Source organism: Halichoeres trimaculatus, unplaced genomic scaffold (genome assembly GCF_033239565.1).
Source record: "Halichoeres trimaculatus isolate MK-OKI-2021-1 unplaced genomic scaffold, fHalTri1.1 fHalTri1_scaffold_10, whole genome shotgun sequence".
In the NCBI taxonomy this organism is placed as follows: Eukaryota; Metazoa; Chordata; class Actinopteri; order Labriformes; family Labridae; genus Halichoeres; species Halichoeres trimaculatus.
Window position 1 is genome coordinate 35,991,038 of NW_027437187.1, and position 24,653 is coordinate 36,015,690.

Below are 24,653 nucleotides of genomic sequence, written 5' to 3' on the forward strand. Positions count from 1 at the left end.
ATAACATGCTGACACCCAAGGACACACACACACACACACACACTTCATCTCTTACTGTCGTTCAATAACTTAATTGATAATGGTACAAGAGAAAATTTGTATCGGTTCAATTTACAGTGAGGTTGCCTGTATCTTCTGCCTGAAGGCATTATCTCATACTCCTTGTACAGGATGTGGTTTGGGTTCGCAGTGATTTTTTGACCTTGCCTCATCACAGTCTGCTCAAAAATCTCCTGTAGAGAGGCAGCAGACCGATTATTTTACCTGCCCTTTCAATCAGATTTTGAAGCTGTGATCTAAATCTGACACTCCAGTTCCCGAACCATGTTGTAATGCCGTGATGGATAATAGATTCAATGGCTGATCTATAAAACAACAACATTATGTGCTTATCCACTCCATGTATCCTGAGCCTCCTCAGAAAATGCAGACGTTTACTGATTTTTGAACAGATATACTCATTATTAATTGCTCGTTTTTCTTTATTGGCTTCACTGTCACTCTTAAAGAGGGGGTACTGTGCTTTTTTTAATCTTTATTCAGTCCGTCTGGTGCACCCGTAGTATCTTTGCATAATTTACAGCACAAAAACAAACAAAAAGTAAAAAAGTATTTCGCTCTCACTGTTTTTCTACAATGCTTCGTTATAGCTACTGTCCCTTTAAGGCTCCCTGCTCCACAGAACCCCCTTCCTTCTGATTGGTAAAGATTCCTCCAACATATGAACATGTAGAGGTTTAAAAATCTGCACACGCTCAGTCTGAACATCCAGTGTTGTTTCTGTAGATCCATGTTGAACATATGGAACAGCAGGATACCCCCTCTTTAAGGATTACAGCCTGTGATTCACTCTCTGAGCCAGGAAACAAACCCGCACAGTTTGTCTTTTTAATCTCTCGCTGGCGTCAGTCGATGAGCATCCTCAGGTTTCAGGTTTGGCTTTGAGGAGGAGAAACGTGGTTTTTAGAGCATCTCCATTGTGGTCTTTCCTTTCACATCAGTAATCTGATCACATGATGTTGGCACCAGAACAGCATCATCCTCTAACAGGCCGCAGGAAACAATGAAACCTTCATGAATAGTCGCCTCCCATTGTTCCCCCCTGATGGAGTCACCAGGATTACCCATAAACCTCTGAATATGAGGCTGATGAAAGGTAAAAAACTCCAAAAGTCAGCGTTGGCACGAGGCGCCTGAGGGGAGGGGGACTCAGAAAGCTCAGCTGATGCACCTGCGGCTGAAGCTGCTCGTCGTCGTCGCTAATTTATCACAGGATTGCAGGAGACACAGGTGCTGAGACGGTTCACTGAACGTCTGCAGCTCAGGGCCTGAAAATGTCTGAATGTTCAGCTGAGGAACTATTTCCACGAGTTTAAACATGAAGAGTTAGCGCTTTAGGATCAGAGTTTGACTGACGCTTACAGATGATGAAAAGTGGACGAATCATAAACAAGCACTGACGTTTTCCTGGCTGTTGTCAGGATTTGACGATCTTGGGAGCCCAGTAGCTCATCCAGACTCTGAGCTGTCGTACCGATAAGGAAGAGGAGTTTTTCCTCCGCTGATAAATCTCCTCCTTTTAAATTTTGAGTACAAGATGTTTTAGCTGGAAAAGTGCTCGCTGCAGCTGAGAGCTGGAGGTCGTTTTTAGGATCTAATAACTCAGAAATTTCAAGCTTTCAGAACTTACTGTGCTCATTCTCAGGCCAGAACAGCAGCATTACAGTTATTAAAGCGTTTTGATGGTGAAGCATTACCTTGATGGGGGAACATTTGGCAGCTCGACTTATCCAGCCTTCAAGTCTCTGTCACTAAAATACGACTCCTCTGCTCGTGCCAGGCCGCAGAGTTTAAGCCAGATTACTGACCTGTTGAAGACGCTGCTTTTCTCTCACAGAGATTACTTACAGGTGCACCTCAATCAATAAGATCAACTCAATCTTTATTTATATTGCCGTTCCTTTTAAACATACATGTAGCTGTTGATGGAGGCGCGCAGCAGCTTTGATCAGCTCCAGGAGGTGTGGGAGGTTGACGTTGCAGATGTGGACCTGAAGGCGACTCGGGCACCCCGCGCGCTCCGTGTGAATATTTATTTTCCTGTCACAGAGATTAAAACTGTGACGCCTTTGTTCAGGAGATGAAAAGCCAGAGATTTGAAATGATATCAGACTCTCATCCTGGAAATTGTTGCCTTAACGTCAAACCTCTGAGAGGATACAGTCCACAGGAGCTTCTTCTCACTGTTCAGTCTCTCATTGCTTAAATCATCATGATCATTTTATAGCTAGGGTCCTCGCCCAACAGGAAGGATCCCCTAAACATGCTCAAAAACTCACCAGATTTGGCAAAACACCTAGTCGGTGGCAAAACTTGTGACATGATACCAAACTTAACCCCAAACATCCCATAATTTGCTCTCTAGCGCCACCTAACTTTGAACGTTGCAAAAAACTGAAATCTTATCAAGTGTTTTTGTCTTATTTTATGTTAAAATTATTTTATCATACGCAATATAGACTAGAATAGACTAGACTAGACTAGAAAAGAATAGAAAAGAAAATACTTTATTTATCTCCGAGGGGAAATTCAGGAGGAGTCACAGCAGCAATCAAGGAAACAAAAGTAAGAAAGTGTATAGAAAGTGCAAAAAGCTCCATAAGAAAATAGATGCTGACAGCTTGTCCATCATTGTCCAGTCAGCCAGTCTCCACCTCCACAGGGTCCAGGACTGAGCCTCTCCAGCAGTCTGTTCAGTCTAGCATGATGCTACTCTGCCTTCTGGTATTACCTCTGTTGCTGGGTTAGCACAGCTAGCTCGTCCATCTTATTGGAGACAGATCTTACGTTCCCAATAACGATGGATGGAAGGTAGGGCTGGACAATTAATCGGATTTTAATCGTGATTTCAATTTTGCCATCTGACAATCATAAAAACAATATAATCGAAGAAAAACAATTAATATGCCACACAGTGTAGATGTATGCAAGTTCCTGTGCTTCATAGCTCTTCTGTGTTCCATGTGCAGCCACAGCGAGTGTGTGTGACTTATGTGTATCAATAATACTGTATGTGCCACTTGCTGGTTCTTTAAAGTTGTGTTTAAATCAGTACTGAAGTTTTTGAATAAATGAATAATTGTGTATATTAATCGTGATTTCAATATCACTTAAAATAATCGGGATTCTTATTTTTACCATAATCGCCCAGCCCTAATGGAAGGACAGGTCCATGTCGTCACTTCTTAGCTCACACCTGAGAACCAGCACGTCGTCCTCACCTCCTTCTCCTCACCTTGTGGGAAACATCCGGCCTTGCACCAGTTAGCACTGACATGCTACAGGCTGCTAATAGCTGGTTTCACATGTAAATTTTGCAGCCATGGTTACATGTAGAATCTCCAGACAAACACAGGAGCAAAAATAGTAAAAATATCACTGAAGACAATGATGAGCCACATATAACTTATCAGTCCAAAATATCTTGTTTAAAGTTATTTAAAGACAAAATGTGGTCCGAATTGCTTGTAACAAGTGCAAAAAAAAATCTGCCAATGGAACACTTTTTTTTACTGGTTCCAAGAAGATGAGACCCCTTTTTGTCTTTAAATTTGAAATAAGACATAAATGTGTCTAATATTAAGTCTAAAAAAAATTTTCTTCTAAAATGAACACAAAAGTACCTGATGGGGTTTCATTTTTTTGCGGTATAGAATATGGCGATATTTCACAATATTGTGATGCGTATCGTATTGTAAGGATCTTGTTAATACTCACCCCTTCAGTTCACACAGAGCTGGATCCAAGTAGATTACTGGAAAGAGGAGTGGAAGGAGAAAATGAGGGAGTAAAAAGAAACAGGAAGAACTGTGGTTCCTGCCGACAACGCCAAAACAACCGGAAACTGGTTCGATGCAGTAATTCATGTAAAAGAAGTCCCAAAACAAGAACTGAGGGAATATAAATGAACTCTTTCAGGGGCCAACATTTCTATTTAATTAATATTCAGATATAATGAGATGTTGAGTTTAGTTATTATAATAATTGAAGCGTTTGATGCTGAAATATTTCTCTGCTCTGATCCCTTCACCTCCACCGTGTCATAGGACGTCTGTCAGGGAATGTAATCCTGCTGCTCCTGTTAGCTTTGCCTCTGTAGGTACACATCCACCATCACCCCCTTTAACTGGAGCTCATGAATTATTGAAGCCCGTCCCGCTGCCCCGGCCCTTAACCGTAATTAGTTTTACCCCAACACTTCTCATCATGATACACTCTGTGAGCCGTACAGGAAGGTCGGGGTCGAGGGGGTGTGAATACATTGTTCCTTAAGGGTGAGAAAACTGTAGAATAGGGGGGAGCGGGGTGGAAAGAACAGATGAGGAAGAAAGCAAGGCACCTTGGCGAGAAGTAGTTTTGCTTTGGAGGAATGAGGGGATGAGGAGGGAGGGGTGCGTCCTCCTGAGGGAGTGTGGGAACAGGCGAGGAGAAGGAGACGGGGAGGGGAACATCCATGCGCAGGAGTGTGAAGACGCTAAAAAGAAAGCGGTTACTTACCGCCTTAACAATGAGTGTTTATCCCACTTTTCTGAGAGCCAATTATCCGCTCCCGCATGAGTCATGGAGATCATTTTGAGCGTCAGGGAGCGCAGAGCGGAGCGTCAGCACAGCTCCGTGTACCCGGGGTGTACGGACTGATTTAAGATGCTCCCACACGCTTTAGGCAGGTGAGTTCACAGGTTTGGTTTCACGACGCTTTGATTTTATTACGTGGATTGATATCCTCACCGTGGCGTGCTGCGATTATTCCCTCGGTGGAAGACTCCTCTCCCTCAGTTCCTCCTCCTCCTCCTCCTCCTCTTCCTGTCGGCTTCTGCTTTCCTCGCTTCTGCCACCAACATGTCAAGAAAACAGGACTTACTTTGGGGAAATAATGAGTGCAGAAGTTCACCTGCTGAGTCACCGTTGGCGTGTCTAATGACCCAACTTCTCACCACTTAATGTGTCTCATAATTACCCAGAATTCAGCCCTTTCAGCATGGCTGGAGGCAGAAAGACTAAACTGAACGAACTGGCAAACAGTGAGAACTTAATCCCACCTTTAAGGAAACCCTTCCCGAGCTCGGAGCAGAGGTAACACGCAGGTAAAACTCTCAGCTGTCCCGGGTGAGTGCGTCAGAGATTGCGACGGCGCGGCGCGGCTCTGTTTGGCACCGCCGTCCTCTCCCGGTGATTAACTACCTGCGCTTGTGGTGTGGGATGATTTCTGCTTTGTGTTGAGAGCCGGGCTGCAGCCAGGTGGATGGGTCTGTTTCAGGGAGGAGGAAGGAGGGGGGACTGGAGGGTCAGCTGATCGGCTCTGAGGTGCAGGAGATTTATGACCCCCCAGAACAAAGCTGTGTCTGCTGAGGGACCATAAACCATAAATCAGGGAGAAGTGGGTCAGATTGGGTCAGCGCTCATCTGCCGGCTGCAGATCTGCTCTCTGCTTTCCTGAAGGGACCGTTTTCTCTTCCTCCTTCACCTGGCAGCGTGACACTTTAAGTGACTTTTTTCCTGGGACCTGTTGTTGGATGAATTTCTTCATCTCTGCTGCACTGTAAGAAAAAAACCTGTAAAAAAGGTAGATGACTAGAGCTGCTAAATTAAAGTAATATACCCTAATTTGAATGAAGTGCAAATACATTACATTTACAGAAGTTTTCATTAAGAGTTCTGCAGAAAAATGCTGTTATTTTAAAGCAAGTACTTTTTGTTGCCATGGTTTTTGTAACCCTGAGTGAGGAGGGAACACGCTGGACATAAGGCCCTGCTGTATGTTAAGGTATTGCATTGGGGGACAGGCTGTCTGCGCAACGCTGCATGGACTGACTGTGTAATCTTTATTCCACTGCATTTTCAAAATTAACCAATACAGCACAGCTTATCAATTCATAATGTTTATTAACACTAAACATACTGTAAAAATCACTGTATACATGGACCATGCCAGCACAGACAGCTGGTCCGTGCTGTGGAGCACAGACAGTTGGTCTGTGCCATGGAACATAGACAGCTGGTTGAGTATTGAACTTGAAAACACTGAAATCTTATCAAGTGTTTTTGGCTTATTTTCAGTAGAAATGTCTTTTGCAACATAATATGAGCCACATTCACCTGACCAGTCCAGAAAAATGTCTTGCTTCAAGTTATTTTAAGACAAAATGAGGTCTGAATTTCTTGTAACGAGTCAAAAAATCAGTCTACTACCCTGTAAACATTAAACTTCAAATGATTCTAAACAAAATGACCCAAGAATAGAGTGAAACATTGATGTTTACAGCATAAAAACCCACATCATCAAGTTTAGGAATAAAGTATTATGAATAAACTTTGAGATTTATTTATTATACAGTTTATAGCCAACATATAGTAGAGTAACTCTTTGGCCCCAACTTCTGCAGTGAAGATGTGAAAAACATATCGTACTTCCAATTTACTAAAATTTAAATTTTTATTTTAACAAAGATATCCTTATTAAGAGTTGAAATTTCAATATATTTTTTTCGCAAGTCAAAGTATTGCAATGTAATATGTATCAAAAAATTTTCATAACTCAGACAGCTGGTTTGCGCTGTGGAGCACAGACAGCCAGTCTGTGCTGTGGAGCACAGTGGGAGTGAGTAATGGCAGGAACCTAACAATACGATAATATCACAATTTTGTGATATATAGCTATATTCTACACAGTGAACTATTGGATTGAATTAATCTTTTCTATTATATTTTGTTTGAAAAAATGAAAGTCAGATGCAGTGTTTCATAGAGACACATTAAACTAATTTGCTGTTGCAAAAAAATACTGGTTAAAAGACGTGGTCAGTTGGTGAAACTGATAAATGTCACTTGGTGAAACCAATGTTACTCATAAAAAATCTAATATTGCACACAACATGACTGATTATTATTTTATCAGTCTACTTCTCTGTAAAAAATAAAATTCAAAGGATTTTTAAATAAATGACCCAAGATTATTGAGAAAACATTGATGTTTACAGCATTAAAACCCACATCATCAAGTTTAGGAATAAAATATTCTGTATTACTTTGAGATTTTATTTCTTATACATTTTGTCGGCAACATAGAGCACAGTAGCCCTTCAGCACCATCTACCACAGTGGAGGTGTGGAAGACGTATTGTACTTCAAAATGACCTAAAATAAGGATTTTTATTTAAACAAAAATAACAGTTTATCACAGGTCAAAGCATCTCAGTATAATACTGAATCAATGTTTTCCTGTCTGTGCTGTGGAGCACAGACAGCCAGTCTGCGCCTTGGAGCACAGACATGCTGTGCCCCCTATACAGCAGTGTCTCAAATCCACAGTGTTCCCTCCTCACTCACGGTTACAGGCGCTGTCACAACAAACATGTCAAAGCGTAATCATTAATGGAACCATGAGTGAGGAGGGGACTGGTTGCATAATATAAAACAAGCTGCACATTTAGTCACAGATAATTTTTGCAGCTTTTTTGACTGTGATTTAAGAGAGCAAAAAAGATGAAAAACAGGATTTTTATCCATTAAAAAATGAGATATAAACATAGTATGCCATTATTGGTGTAATACTTAAAAAAAGGATGTTATATATTTTTTTACAGTGTGTGAAACTGCAGCCGTCACTCACAGCCGCTAATGAATTCCTGTTTTTTTCTTCTCTCTTCCTCGATTTGAAAATGCCATTAGCCTCTGTAAGTGAATCACCCCTAATCCTTTTTATTATCAGCAGCTCTGTTAACACTGTTGGCCTTTAGTCTCCGCTCGTCTTAATCATCCTAATTATACCGTGTTTGTCTTTTAAAGAGGCTTGATGAGAATGAAACGGCGTGTTCTCAATCTGGCAGAGACTTGTTCCTGATTGTACGCGAGGCATTTACTCGTCTGATTCAAGTCTCTCTGATTCTGATCGCTGCTTTGACTAGTTTTGTGATTCGTCTTCCTTAGGGCAGCCGGAGCCGATGTGAAAAATTGATTTTCTGCAGAAGGATTAGCAGAGGGGTTGTAGCTATAGGCGTGCATTACATTACAGTGATTCATCCTGTATGAGCACACCAAAGCAGCTAAACAAATCCTTTATTAGCCGTTGTGTAAGGCTGATATTCGACGACGGCGTGCACAGGCCGTCAGCAGGCTGCGGTCCTCGCTGGCGGAGCAGTGGGCGACCGGTGTGGGAATAGTAATGAATAACTCGAAGCTGTTTTCCAACTTCAGACAGCTTGAGAAGAGAGATAAATAATCTGAGCGAGGAAGGATGGATCTTCATTTATTTGTGTCTGAATTGTTGCACAAAGAGACATTGCATACTGCTGCTGGAAATCAAACAAATGCAAATGCTGCCAGTGGAATGGAAATGACTGCCAAACATCAGAAGTCTCTCAGTGTGAGCGCCGTAACAGCAGGGATTTGTACTTGTGTTTATGACAACACTGATAATATTTTCTCCCATTGTGGGGCGAACAGGAATTAAGCATGACTGTGAAGCGTGCTGCGTTAATATCCCCCCCTTCCCCCCTTTATTATGCAAATATCTGGCAGGTTTACAGTGCGTTCAGGTTCAAACAGGACTGAACGCACCGTGTTGTGCTTTGAATGGAGTTATGATACACAGAGGTGACAGAAGTGGGTGCTCTCCACTCGAGGAGGAAAAGAAGACGAGTGGTTCAGCTTCTTGAAGTCGTTGAGAGACATCCTCAGCTTTTCTCTGCTAATCGAAGCAAAGCTGGTATTATGATGGACTTTAAGTGGTCGTGTTTTGTCCTTGCAGCGTCTCTTTTCTGTATGAAACTCAACAACATCAACATCTGTTATTTTCAAAGACAAAACCAATTCAGCTTTTTTCACATTAGCTTTAAAAAGAGAAAATGTTTCTACCTCTTAACCTTTAATATTTACTTTTATACATAAACTGTAGAAAGGAAAAGTTTTCATTTGCTTTAGCTGCTGTCTCTTTAAAGCTTAACACTCCACAAACCCCCTTCGCTCTGATTGGCCAGCCCTCAGGAGGTGGAGCAATGGGCAAAACTACACTGGAAAAACTGAAATCTTATCAAGTGTTTTTGTCTTAATTTCATTAGAAAATGTCTTTTTAGACCTAGTATGAGCCACATTCACCTGACCAGTCCAGAAAAATGTCTTATTTCAAGTTATTTAAAGACTAAAATCAGGTCTAAATTGCTGTAACAAGTAAAAAACAATCTGCCAATGGAGCAAGAGTAAAGTTACTTGTATTAAGACATCATTCTAGGTTCAAGTAACTTTTCTTTTTTTTTGACCTGATTTTAGTCTTTAAATAATTTGAAACAAGACATTTTTCTGGACTGGTCAGGTGAATGTGGCTCATATTATGTCCAAAAAGACATTTTCTTCTGGAAAAAGACAAAATATTTGATAAAACTTCATATTTTCAGTGTGAATCAGTGCATCTTTATGAAATATTTCAGCCTTTTGTGTGAAATAACATCTTGTTGTGTCAAAGACAATAATACTTAACAATCAAAACTGATTTAAACACAATCAAAGTTTTTCTTGTGACTCAGAAACGTAGTGTTACAACCCGGATCCTAGGCTGTAGCAAAAAAACGGTGGCGTGACAAGAAAGCTGATGCTGAACACAAAGTTTTTTACAAAAAGGACAAAACGTTATCAGTTCTTCTCTAGAGTATCTGCAGAGCAAACGTTTGCCCCCCTTTGAGACGGGAACTACACTGGGCCCAGGTGCGTCTTATCAGTTCCTGATGACCCTGCGTCTGGCGCTCAAAGACAAAAACACACACACAACCAGCAAACCGAAACCAGCAGCACCTAGTGGTTTGGAGTGGTCATTACATTAGCAATGTGACATTTTACTAATTACAACTTACAGTTATGCGACCTGTATCCATACACTGCACAAAAACGGAAATCTTATCAGATGTTTTTGTCTTATTTATGTAGAAAATGTCTTTTTAAACTAAATACGAGCCATATTCACCGGACCAGTCCAGAAAAATGTCTTATTCTAAGTTGTTGAAAGACAAAATTGAGGTCTGAATTGCTTGTAACAAGTAAAAAAATCTGACACTGAAACAAGAAAAATCTGCTCGAAAATTTGCTAGAAAATGTCTTTATACAAGTAACTTTTCTCTTGTTCCATTGACCTCAATTTTGTCTTTAAATAACTTAAAACATGACATTTTTCTGGACTGTGATTGAATACTTATAACAAGACAAAAACACTTGATAGGGTTTCAGTTTTTTTGCAGTGTAAAGTGTTGGTTGAAAAAGTTTCCATTCAAAGAGGGTGGGTTCTGTCTTTTTATTTTAGTTCTTATTTGTCCCTCTGGTGTCCCTGTAGTATCTTTACATGAAAGAAATTCCTATTTACCTTCGGAAATTAAAAAAAACAATTTCAGCCTCTTTCTGAAAAGCTTCACTTATTTGCTGTCCCTTTAAGGTTCACCACTCCACAGACCCCTTTCGCTCTGATTGGCCAGCTCTCTGGAGGTGGAGCTATGGGCATATTTAGGTGTTTAAGGACCACAAAAACCTCATCCTTTCATAAAGATCTGGTGGAGATCTAGTTCAAAAACAGCAAACAATTTTAGTTTTTTTTTTTAGTAAAAATAATCTCATTAGCCTTAATTTGAGCCAAATTTACCTGACCAGTCCAGAGAAACTTCTTATTCCAAGTTATTTAAAGGCAAGGTCTGCAGAAGTTTTCATTACTTGTTTGTAAACACAAAATTCAAACTGGGCTCCTCCTCCTTGGCTCAGTGCCAGCTGCAGCACACACCCACAGCCTCTGACCGTGACTATGTAAACACACTCATTAGCCCAGCAACCACCTGTAGCAATGCGTTTCTACGAGAGCTGTGCACTTGACTTAGCATGTTAGCACAAGCTAATAACGAGTATTTGACACATACCTGGTTAGCAGAAAGCTAACTCAGCCACTATCGTAGCTGCTCTGGATAGCATCCCCACTTGCTATGGGCGCTGTCTCCACCTGGAAATGTCCTGACACAACCAAGACATCAACATCCAGGCAGAGGAGGGGGTCAAGGCAGACACAGACGCTGACACACATGTATAGAGGCCCAGAGGAGATGATTGAGCTGGATTATTTCTGTAAAAGTTGACTTTTAATTTATTTATTTTCGAAAAAATCCTGCAGACTCCACCTTTAAAGAAGAAAAGAAGTCTGAAAATCTGCACATGCTCAGTCTGAACATCCAGCATTGTTGCTTTATAATCATATTTAACACATGGGAAAGTTTGATACCCCCTCTTTAAGTTAGTGTTTGCGAAGTGTTTCTCTAAACACCTTCACAGATATTTGCTTTTTATCCAGAAAGTGAAAAACACAACAACCCGAGAAGAGAAGAAGTGACCTTTACGGAGCCAAATGTTAATTTATACACTGTGAAAACGACTCCTGTTGGAGCTGAAATGATGCCGCAGCGTTCAGTTTGCTGTTTCCGGACTTTTCACACATTTAGTTAACATGTTGTTCACAATAACCAGGAGTCATTATGCTGAAGTTTTGTCACTATGATGGCTTTTTACTGCCTGCGTGGCTGTAATGGGTTACAGAAAACAGCATAATCAAGTCTCCTGGGTCAGCTATTAGGCCCCTGTTTGCTTTATTACTGCAGGCCGGGCTTATTGTTGCATTAGTTTGGACGTGACTCAGGACTCTGCTGAGAGACTCAGAGTTTTTGGCTCATTAAAGAGATTCTCAGAGCAGATAAGTGGTGTTATTATGTGATAATGTAAAGCATAAAGCTGCAGTTTTTTTAAGTCTATCTCAGCGATGAAGAAGGAAAACAGAACTGTGTCGCATTAACGTGCTCCCAGCTGCACATTTGGCTCCCAGTCCAGCATTTAAAGCTTCAGCGGCGGCTGAGAGGAGCAGAAAAGTGGACTTTCCTCCTGAAACTGCAGCTAATGAAAGCAGAGTTTACCTTTTGTTGAAGGGTCATTGAGTGAAAACTAAAGGAGGCATTTTCAGATTTGGGGATGTCGAGTCCTTCACTTTTTGTACATAATTATTAGGCTTGGGCTATAAGCCAGACCTTTAGTCAGTAATTATTTTAACTCCTGTCCTTCAATCCTCTGTTTTCTGTCTGTCCCTTTTCAGGAGTTTGATTAAGTTCTTTGACTGAAACATTTACGAAGCAAAGACCTTTTTACATTCACCTGCTGATTATTAATGATAGTGAAGAAATAAACCAAAGTTGTTTTCAGAACTCCCCCACTCTACTGAAGAAAACCTCTTTTTGGTGATATGGACAGATCATGATTTGTAAAAATAAACTGCGGGGAGGTAGACAGGATTACAACTGTTCCACAAACTGAACTCTTGGTTAAGCCTAAATCCATCTGCTGATGAGCAGATGGATTAACTCTTATCAAGTGTTTTTTGTCTTATTTTCAGTAGAAAATGTCTGTTTAGACTTGATATGAGCCACATTCACCCGAGCAGTCCAGAAAAATATCTTACTTCAGGTTTTAAAAGAAAAGTTACTTGAATTAAGACATAATTCTAGTTTTAAGCAAATTTTCTAGCAAACTTTCATGTTCAATTGGCAGATTTTTTTTCACTTGTTACAGCAATTCAGACCTCATTTTTGTCTCTAAGTAATTTGTCATGGTCACTTGTTACTTTCCCAAAAAAAGTAATTGAATTACGGAGAAGAGAAACTGGGGTGCTGTAGGGAAAATATTTAAAGCTCCATATATACAAATACTTACTCATCAAACTAACAAACATTGCAAACATATTTTAAACTGCACAAATTAACATCAATATATAAATTGACACCACTGTTAAAGCTTTCTACAGTGGAAGACTAGGACCACTAAAAAATATAGTCCAAAAAGTTTCTTAGACAATTTTTTTCTTGTAAAAAAAAAAGAAAAAAAAATCTGAATTCTAAACAAAAACTATTAAGAATACTGACTTTTTCTAAAAAAAAAAAAAAATAAATAAATACATTAAAATAAAATTTAAAAAAAATAAAGAATATTAATTAGATAATCAGTATGTTGTTAAAGTAATAAATTGTAATAGTAATAAAAATTGTCTCTAAATAACTTAAAATAAAACATTTTTATGGCCTTGTCAGGTGAATTTGGCTCATACCAAGTATAACAAGAACATTTTTACTTAAAATAAGACAAAAACACTTGATAAGATTTCAGTTTTTTGCAGTGCACTCTGACAAGCAGGAGCATGTCCTGACTTTTTAGACTAGGGTGCCCTGAACACAGCACTGACCTATGCAGGGAGGCATGAATGTTGTTAGCCCACACTTAAAGCCCACAAATAGCATTTTATTTTTGCTTATTTTTGTTAAAAATTACAGGATTAACAGGCTACAGCTTTTTTGTTTGTTTGTTTTTCATTAAAACCATTTAAAAGTAGAATAAAACTGAATAGCGCCACTGTACATTTTTTTAAAGCTTTTTTAAAATTTCAAATATATAAAATGGTGCAGTGTCATATTGCATTCACCTGAAAATAAAATAAAAAAAATCCTCCTGTTTTTATGAAATAATTTTCTATTAAGAACAGGATTTTTTATTTATTTTTTTATTTTTTAATCTGAAAAGTAAAGGAAGTTCTGAAAATCTTTCGTCATCTCGATAAAGAAACATGAAGCATGCAACTGTTAATTGAAACACACTAAAAAGCTACCTTACCTGTATTTACCCCGCAGCAAAAAAATGCAGCAACAAATCATGCAGCAGAGCATCATGGGAAATCCTGTTTTTATAATGTAGTATCTCAAAAACAGAAAATTTTAAAATAAATTAATTCCTGTTTTTAGTTATGTCTGTCAAAACTGTCATTTGTCTTCATTGTTTTCTTTAAAGGTAGTAAAAAATGGACAGAAATTATCGCCCAGCTCTGATGTCTGATGAAGTAGTTGGTTTGAAACTGGAGGAGGAATGCTTGTGATTTGTGATTTGTTGTTTTTTTCCGCCGGTCACCAGCACAGCTTGGATGTATGTAATTAAAACTCCTGCTCGTCAGATTCCTTTGAATTACTGAGGATTTCCAGACTCCTGCAGAAACGCTGCTCGGCACCTTCAAGCAGCCAGCCTCCAGAGAGCCCGCTGCGCTTTGAAGTGTAATGTTGCATTGTGCTTTGAATCCAACATCAGGCGTGCATCTGTTCTATGAGTTTTTACTCATCGCCATCATCGAGCGTGATAATTCCTCCCCAGACAGCCCTGAACGAGCCGTAATGCCATGCGCGGCGGATTGATGGCCTTATGCCGAGCGGGGAGATAAATCAATGCGTCGTAAAAGAATGGGATCCAGAAACTCCGGCATAAAACAAAACTGCAGGATGTCTCTTTTCTCCGAGGGGGTTTTTGGACGCGTTACAGAGAGATGTTAACGCGCTTTTCTGACAAGTAGCAGATGAAGTTTTATCACAGTTAGTGCTCAGCAGAAGGAGACGGATTGGCAGGTCAGGTGTCATAAAATTATGCAAAGGCCTGATTTATGGTCAGGTGTGGCTTTTGACTTTCAAACAACAAGTGAAGAAGAGAGGAGGAAAGAATACGCTTTTATTCCTCCGTCTTTAACCTTTAAGATCCTGCTCCTGCTGGGTGATGCATGGTGTTTGATTTTGCACACACAGCATCATGTTGCAGAGATATTTGCTGGCTTATTTTCCCAGGAACATCCATAAACCAGGAAAAAAATGTGTGCAAAACTTAAATAGATCATAATTTGTTTGATTTACAGAAAACTGTAAATTATGACTTTGAAAAATGATCCTTCATTCTAAAATGTTCATTTCCAGCGGATTTTACATTGATTAGTCGACATAATCAATTGTGCCAACTTTAAAAATTCATTGATATGATATTTTTTTTAAAGTCCACAGGTCGTATGATTGTTTTTGTCAAACACTGGTATCAAAAACCAGGTGGTAAATGCTCATCATGATTTGGAGAAATAAAAGTTCACTTGTGTTTTTTTGCTCTCCATTGTAAACAGTTTTTCAGGATTTGAGTCACAAATTCCTGTCAAAACTCCGATAACGTTTTGAAAGTGAGAACGTTTATGTGATGGAGGGGGGGTTGAAGTGCTCATGAGCAAAGCGAGTGAGAGGAACACACATAGAGAAAAGAAACTGAAACTTAACTATGGTCACAGATATAAGGTGCTGTAGGGAAAATATTTAAAGCCCCTAATATACAAAAACTTACTCATCAAACTCACAGACACTGTAAAAATACTTGAAAGTGTACGAAAAAACATAACAAATATATAAACTGACTCCACTGTTAAAACTTTCTACACGGGAGGATTATGACCACTGGGAAAAAAAAGTCCAAAAATTTTTTCAGGCTATGTTTTTCTGGTAAAAAAAAAAAAAAATTGTCTAAACTCAGAGAAAATTCTGAGTTTTTTTTTTTTAAGTAAAAAAAAGTAATAAAATGAAAAGTATATTGTAAAAGTAAAAAATTGTAATAGTGATAAAAAAATAGACTTTTTTTTTTTTAATTCAGTGGCACTAATACTCTTTCATAGCTTTCATATTTACAGTGTTTGGCAAAACACTTTAAAAAAGTAATTTGTCACAGTTACTTGTTACTTTCCCAAAAAAGTAATTCGATTAGTAACAAAATTACTCCTCCAAAAATGTTATAAGTTCCTGGGAAAGTAATTCTTGCGTTACTTTTTTGAAAAAACTTTAATTTTTCAAAAGAAAACATATCAGTTTTTCAGCAGGTTTTGCTCTGGGACATAATGTTGAAAGGTCTGTTTTTGCCTTTTCCATCTATGATAGAGGAGCACACACAGAGAAGAGAAACTGAAACGTAGCTATGGTCACAGATATAAGGTGCTGTAGGGAAAATATTTAAACCTCCAAATATTCAAATACTAACTCATCAAAGTTATTAACTCCCTCTGGAAACAATGTTAATATACTTTAAAGTGTATTAAAACACACAAAAAGAATGATGATATAAAATGACTTTTCTGTTAAAGCTTTCTACAGGGGAGGGTAAGGACCACTGACCAAAAAAAAAAAACAAACAAAAAAAAAAAAAACAGAAAATTCTTAGACTATTTTTTTCTGGTAAAAAAAAAAATCAGAATCGTGACTTTTTTCTCAAAAAAAAAAGAGAAGAAAAAAAAGTAAAATATAGAAATGGTATGCCGTAAAAAAAAAAAAAAAATCAGTTTTTGAGCATGTTTTGCTCGGGGCCATAATGTGCCATACATTCAAACCTGGAAAAGCATCCCCCCTCTCCCTGGAGTTGGTTTGATCCAAAGACACTGCATGAGATCCTCTCTGACTGCAGGTTACACAGACACACACAGGTAGCTGTGTGATATTTGTTGCTGAAAAGTTTCCTTTAGCATCAGCTCTTTGTTTAAGACATGTCAACATGATTGTTAACTGTTGGTAACAGCTAGAAATTAATTAGATTACCCGTAACTGGAAAAAAGTTTTGACGCCGTAATTCTCAACACTGTTAATGCAGAACGGGGACTGTAAACCTTATTTAGTGTGTCATTTGCTGAGTCATCTGTTTAATTATTTGACATTTAAAGGAAGGAGAAACGACATTAACATGCATCAGGTAAAAACAGAGTCCAAATTAGGGTTAAACACAAAATAACTGTCATTAATTAAGAGATAGATCAGTCAATGTCAAAAATAATCGTCAGTTGCAGCCCTCTCAGCTCCCCCTGTACTGTCACCGTATTTTATCCTTCCTAAATTAAATTTCTCTCCTCTCCGAGCCGCCTTTTGTTATGTTTTTGTGACTCGGTGTCTTCCTTTGTGTTTTGCAGCAGACACACTGCAGAGAGCCCGGACACATGATGCTCCAGCTCCTACACGTCTTAATGGAATGCAGCCGGATGAATTATTAATGTCAAGGTAAGAATAAGAGAATGCGACACACACATTCACACACACACACACACACCTCTACCTTGGCAGCTCTCTCTTGTCACTCCTCGCTCCTGGCTGCAACACTCTTCTGTTTTTAACTGTTGAAGAATTGCTGCGACGTTACATAAGAAGCTGCAAAAACTGAAATCAAAGCAAGTGTTTGTGTCTTTTCACAGTTCAGGAAACTTGATCTACAGATTTCTGTTTTTCAATTTCTTGAAATCAGACATTTTTCTGGACATTTCAAGTGAATATGTCTCATATTAAGTCTAATACGTCAATTTTACTAAAAATAAGACTCAAACACTTCATTAGATTTCAGTTTTTGCAGCCCCATCTTGGTGAGATGTTCTCTTTAAAGTGATGAACCCCCTGCTGGGCCACTTCTGTTGCTCAGTTATTGATGTTATTATAATCCTCAGTGTTCAGTGATGGTTTTTAGCTCCACTCATAATTGCACAGATATAAAGATCATACGGTGAGTGAGGTGAGTCTTTAGCCTCCTCGCTAACAGCTTCACCCACCTGTGACTCAAGGACGCCATGCCCTTATATGGGCAAAACCCATCAGTTAAATATCGTTAAAGTGAAAAAGACATAATAACTTCTTCCTGTTCAGAGCGTGCTGATAGAGAAATGGTCCATTCAGACTGAAATCGTGTTTTAAACCAGGCGGCAAACTTGTGTATTTCTGCTGTGAAGATCGGCTTTTTGAATGGGTGTGTATGTGGTTTCTGCTGTTTCTGCATAAAGCCTCTAGTGGACACTAAAATAACTGCAGTTTTAGCACATCTACACAGGCTTTATGTTAGAAGTTGCTGCAGGATTTTGTATCATTAACACATTTCCCTTGTCAGTCTGAAGATCATTCAGGAGTTAATTAATCTTTCAGCACCCTGTGTTTACAAATACGACATTTTGTGGCGTTGTGGTCATCGCATAATGATTTCCTAGCTGGTTTATCACATGTTAGAAGGGCGGGGCCTTAAACACCAAGGTCTGCCCAAGATCTGCCCCTCTAACAGGCCTCCAGAGGGCTGGCCAATCAGAGTGAAGGGTGTGTGTGTGGAGCTGGGAGTCTTAAAGAGACAGGAGCTAAATTCAAGCATTTCAGAAGAAGGCTGAAACAAGGGTTTTTGAAATTACCAAGAGAAGAAAAACAGGGATTTTTTTTTAGAAGACTAAAAAAAGCACAATATTCATATTGCAATATCTATCTATCTATCTATCTATCTATCTATCTATCTATCTATCTATCTATCTATCTATCTATCTATCTATCTATCTATCTATCTATCTATCTATCTATCCAACAAAAGTGTGTTAAGTCCTGTTTAGCCGTACGTTACTAGCGTCTTTAGCTTCCTAGCTGTCCGAACAGACGGTTACGCTTCAGGTGGCTGATAAAGTTTGAAGTATTGAAGCTGCTCCCTTCTCCTCCTCATGGAACATTCCTGGAAAAACTGTCTTCTTCAGAAACTTTGAAGAAGTCCCACACTGTTGACTCCGTGTTTTTGTGTTTTGAAGTGTAAACATGCTGTGCTGAGAGCACGTTGTGCTGCATTTAGAGTGTGACAGAAATTTAATATTCCCATGTTTGCTGGTCCTTCTTTCTGCTTTTCTGGGTTCATATTTCTATTGAGGATGTCAGTTCAACAAACAACAAACTGAAATCTTGTGATTTTGTCTTATTTTCAGTAGAAAAATGACTTGGGGAAAAGTTATTTATAGTAAGACATTATTCTAATTTCTGAGCAAATTTTACTTGTTCCATCGGCAGATTTTATTTGTAACTTGTTACAGCAATTCAGACTTTATCTTCGTCTTTGGATAACTTAAAACAAGACATTTTTCTGGACTGGTCAGGTGGATGTAGCTCATATTGAGTCTAAAAAAACAATTTTACTTGATGAGATTTCATTTCTTTTGCAATGAAGTCAGTTACTACCAGAATTATGTTAAAGTTCACAAGTTTTTTCAAACATGAGGAAAAAAAAACCTCTTAAGTTTTTCCAGTCAGAAAGTTTTTTTTATTATTATAATAATAACTTTTTCTTTTTTTCAATTAATGACAATGGTGCTTCAATGCAGCATTCACTGCCAGCAGTTCAGATCTTATAGGGAGCAGGTCACCTCCAATATTGGATGCTGCACTGCAAAAAAACTGAAATCTTCTCAAGTGTTTTTGTCTTTTTTCCAGTAAAAATGTCTTTTTGGACTTGATCTGATCCACATTCACCTGACCAGTCCGGAAAAATGTCTTGTTTTAAGTTATTTAAAGACAAAATTTGGGTCTGAATTGCTTGTAATGAGTAGAAAAAAAATCTGCTAATTGAACAAGAGAAAAGTTTCTTGTATTAAAACATTATTCTAGTCTTGAAAAGCACATTTCTTTTACCCCACTGGCAGATTTTTCACTTGTTTACTTACTTACTTTACTTTTTTTAATTGTGTAAAGTAATTCTGACCTCATTTTCGTCTTTAAATACCTTGATTTCAGTTTTTTGCAGTGTGGACCTATCGTAGTAATTTTCTGTTATGGACTGATAGTTATTGGCCTGGTAGTTATTAGATTTTATTTATTTATCTTTTATTTTTATTTTTTTATTATTATTATTTTTAATCTCTAGCTGCAGCATAGACAGATTTATTTATTTGAAATACTTTTTTTTTTTTTTTTTTACAATATTTTTATTTATTTTTTACACTTTTTTTAATGTTATGCTTGATATGTACATATTTTTCTTTACTAGATTATTTTATTCAATATTTTCTTATCGTAATGTTTTTCACTTCATACTTTCTTGTTTGCTGCTGTAACTCTGTGAATTTTCCCACTGTGGGACAAATGCATATTATCTTAAACATGATTATTTAACTTCTAACCTAAGCTGTCAAATAACTGTTTAAGATTTCAAATGCAGGAAAAAGTGGCTTAGCTTACGTATTCAAGGACATGGAGGGCCCCAATGACTGGGTTAGGCTTGGGCCCCCTAACGACTGAATACGGCCCTGTTGGAAAGCTTGTTTTAAAAACTGATCCTTGTCCTGAGAATGAAACGCATTAATACCTGGGAATCTTATAAATGTGTGTGTATGAGTCTAACCTGAGAGATGAGACACTGCACCGAGGTAACAGAGTCTTTTCTAAACCCCAGAGGAGCTCAGAGCACCGTTAGCCGGAGCAGCCACATCCAGCACTCTGACACACTCACACACACACACACACACACACACACACACACACACAGAAAGGAAGGAGAAAGGGCTAATCAATAGAGAAAGAAAAGCTTTTTGTTACAAATTTATTGCCCTGGCTCCTGAATAGCAAACCTGCTGTTTTCACTGTGTCAGAAAGCAGCGTAACTCAGGGAAGGAGGAAGTGAAGTTTCAGCGGCGGAGCAGACTTTGGCAGGCACTGAGGTGTAATTTGCCCTGAGATCTGCAGAGGGAAAAATGCTAATTTAGGCCAAGTTTGAAAAAAAAAAAGTCTGAATCCTCCGTTCTCGGCTCATTACTGTTGGATGCTAGTGTGCTGCGGAGCCTCCTGGCCAATAATATCACGACACTTAATTAAAATAATTCTGCAAACATTAAATGAAGACCTTGACTTACATTAGCTTCAGACTTCAAGGGACGACATTCAAACTTCAGCGACGAGGAGAGAGAAGTTGCAGCTTCCTCTGAGCTGGGGGAGTTATTTTTAGACTGGAACTTTTCCTCTCCTGTGTTTTTTTTTTTTTTTTTCAGTTTAAATGTTGATCACACATTTTCTTGTTCTGTAAATTCCCTGCTGGGTTCTGTCCTATCAAAGACGGGGAGAAAATCCCAAAATAATGTTGGACTTGATTTATTTTACAGAACTCTTTTTGATAGTCTTGTCACACATTTTTCTCCCGGACGTGTTCAGAGTTTCAATGGTTTCCCTCCAACCTTTGGAGCTCATGAAGTAGTTTGGAGTATTTTAAAGCATATGTCGTGTTATGGCTGTTTGATTCTTAGTGTTTCCTGTCCGTCCATATCCACACAAACAACATAACAAAGATCTCTCTGTGAGCTTACAGTCAAGTCAAAGGAAATATGGAAAATATGCCTGATGAAGTTTATCAGAGAGAAGAGAGATCTGTGTTTTTCTCTGCTGAAAATGATTTCTGTGATTAATTTTGTAGTGATGGTGGACACTGGAGCCTAACTGTCAGACAGAAAAAGGACAGAAGAGCAGAAGAAAGAGAAACAGGAGAGAGATAGAGCATGAGCTAAAGGCTAAAAGGGCTAATCTATTTGGGCTGTGATTTATTTTTCAAGCAGCCCGCCAGTCACGTGACCTGAGCTGTGCCTCTGATTGGACAATCTAACAATCCTAATAACTTCTTAAAGTCAGAGATAGAAAACATTGTCTGTACAAACTGACAGTTAGCTTGTTGTCATGTTAGCTTACAGGTATGTTGGAGCACCAGGCTGCCGATAGCACTACATATAGCCGGTACTCAACGGTACCAATGTATGGTACTTTTTTGTGTTTATGTGGTAAAAATTATCAATTTGTTTAATGAAAAAAAAAAGTAATTTCACATATTTATTCTTCAATATATAACCTTATATGTTCCGACCCTCACCCATGGCCACGAGCTGTGGGTAGTGACCGAAAAAACAAGATCCCAGATCCAGGCGGCTGAAATGAGCTTTCTCAGCCTTAGAGATATGGTTTGGAGCTCGGACACCTGGGAGAGGCTCGGAGTAGAGCCGCTGCTCCTCCATATTGAGAGGAGCTAGATGAGGTGGTTCAGGCATCTGGGGAGGGTGACTCCTGGACGCTTCCCTGAAGAGGTGTTTCAGGCATGTCCAACTGGGAGGAGACCCTGGGGTAGACCCAGGACACGGTGGAGAGATTATATCTCTTAAATGGCCTGGGAAAACCTTGGTATCCCCTCAGAGGAGCTGGTGGTAGTGGACGGGGACAGAGGTCATTGGTCTTCGCTGATGGCACTGCTGCCCCCGCGACCCAGACCCAGATAAGCGGAGTAAAATGAAATGAAATGAATTATAACCTTGTAATGCTGTGTTCATGTCAAGCATGGAAAATCACCTACTCTTTCACTCCCTCACAGTCACAAGGATGCATTTAGGTACCTAAACATGGTATCTTTTGGTTTAACGTGAATCGATACCCGGTACTTTGGTAAAATTTGGTTGGTACTTAAAAAAATACCGAATTCGATACCCATCCCTAGTTGTATCCAGTTAAAAGTTGTAGTCCAAAACAAACACACGCCTCACTAAAAGTAACTTACAACAGTGAAACACTCCAAGCCAGAAGGTGGCGAGGGAGTGCCATTAAAATCAATTATGAAATGTATGTGTCATCAAGCTAGTTTTTTAGGCTAATTCATCAGATATCAATGTAAAAAAAAAAAAAAAAAAATCCTCAGACTTTCCTCCAAAAAATCTCCTATGGCGAAACTCTCAAAACTGAATCAAAACACATTCTGCTTCTTTTTTAGGCTAAAACAACCATTTTCATTCACTGGTCTATATAAATGTAGGGAAAATTCCTGTATCTTAGATTCTTCTAGTGTTTTCCAACAGTTGCGTAAATCTATGTGGTTTATTTAAGGAATATCAGACATTTGTGAATCCTCAAATTGCAGCGAATACACTGGGTTATATTTGGATCAAAAAAAAATTTAATTTTTTTTTTTAAGTTTTTCAGATTTCTTAATTTCCTAACAGTTAATGGAATGTTTTTATTTATTTATTTATTTTTCACCTTTGTTTACAATTGATTTTTTGCAAATGTTTCAAATGTATATTTTTTAATTTAAAAAACTTTTAAAAAAATGGCAGGATTTTAAGATAAATATATTTTTTTAGATATTCTAGATTTTTTTTTAATTACAAAAATTAAAAATTGTAAAAAGTTTCTTGTTTTACAAAAGTTCTTAAAATCTTTGCAAAATTTTATTTTATTTTTTTTAATTTGCAAATTCTTGAATTTTTTTTTTTTTAATATATTCACTTTTTTTTACATTTTAAATATTTTTAAAATTTACACATCTTCCTAATTTTTTTTTTTTTTTTTTTTTTGCAAGTGTTGGAAAAAAATGAAAAAATAAGACATCATACGTACAATTTTATTACTGAAAACAAAACTTTTTTTAGATTACCATTTATTAGATTTTAACTGTATTAAATTTTATCCACTTTTTGTCTTTATTGTGAAGATAAAGTAGATTTTGTGGCTCCTGAATGACTTTAATCCTATTAAAGTAAAGTTTGCAGACCCCTGATCAAGTTGAACCTTTTCTTTTTTTTTACGGCTGCACAACTTTTAGAGACTTACAGACGTCAAATGTGTTTTGTTTTCATAGTCCCAGCCTTATTTTTTTTTAAATTTCAGCTTCTACGGTTTAATAAAGGAACTTTGTTGGCCCAGGAAAAACGTCTACATCTCCAGAGGAAAAAGAAAAGAGCAGTGTCTCCTGGGAGAACAACAAACCACGTGCCGTTAATGGAGGAGTAAATAAGTATTCATGAAGCCGGCTCTGCTTCCTCTGGATCTGTATCATCTCTGCCGGCTGCACACGCGGGGTCACGCTGCAGCAGCAGCTGTCACAGACGTGTTTCCTCTCCCCGCTTCCCGCCTGCCGCCTCCTTATCCTCCTACCCTTCCCGGGATGGAGTGAGCAGGTAGAGACAGAGCAGCAGGATGAATGGGCGGCGGAGGCAGCGGCGAGGTGGACCAGAGAGATTAGCTGGGAAATTGACACTGACAAATCTCATACATTAAGGCTTCCTGGGAGGCAGCTATCGGTGGAAGAGGCGGCAGGTAGCCTATCCCAGAAACGGAGCTGGGTTTCTTTAATACTCTGCTCGCAGCGTGCTGGAAACCTGAACCAGCCGCCGTCTTCTGCGGGGAAGATAAGAATGCCAGGTGTGCTGGGAGACATTTCATTTGACTAATGTGTTTACAGCTGGAATAATGAATCGAGTGAGGAAGATGAGAGTAATTAATTTGAGCTGTTCCAGCTAAATAACAAAGCAAATACAAGCAAAACTGTTTCATTTCCCTTCGGAGCCGCAGCTTTTTTCCCCTTCTCCTCGCCTGCTCTAATGAGATAAAGCGGCCGTCTTTGATAAGGAGTCCTTGGTAATGTTGTTGGTAGCCTGGTAGGCCTTTTGATCTGCTCAGCCTGTTTGCTTACATTTCCTTTATGAAAACACAAGACACGAAAAACAGCCTCTGCTCTCATTTCATCTAAAGATACCAGGTTGAATTAAACAGAAACATCTGATTAACATCTCAGGATGCTGTTTAATGAGGATAATAGACTTGGTTTAGAGCTGTGAGGCTGATGAAGCTGTTTGTTTGGGAGTAAAGAGGCTGATGACCAACAGAGAGCTGTGCGGCTGTTTGCTGAGTCTTATTCCCTGAGACTTAACCTCGCTCAAGAGGTTCACCGCGTGCTCCTTCCATCTTTATTTATTTTGGACAGCCAGGTTGCTTTCCTGAGAAAAAAAAAGGGGATAGAAGGGTAGGAGGGGGGGCACTGCCTTTGCTGTTGCCTAGCAACAAAGTGAGTACCTGGGAGTTGCAGGATCTTTGAGGGACTACCTTGAAAGTGGTCCTCCTTGGTGACGGTTATCAGGGAAACCGTCACTGCCCCGTGATAACCAACAGAGACGCTGATCAGTGAAGTGTTAG

The 24,653-nt window shown here is 38.8% G+C and overlaps 1 protein-coding gene across 1 annotated transcript in view; it reads left to right on the forward strand.

Moving 5' to 3' along the window:
* The window catches only part of mgat4c (mgat4 family member C), a 221,285-nt gene that overhangs the window by 26,980 nt on the left and 169,652 nt on the right, over nt 1–24,653 (forward strand). Inside the window, exon 3 of the mRNA XM_074676815.1 lies at nt 16,850–16,937. The gene's annotated coding sequence lies outside the window, so the exon portion shown is untranslated. The remainder of the gene's footprint in view (nt 1–16,849; nt 16,938–24,653) is intronic.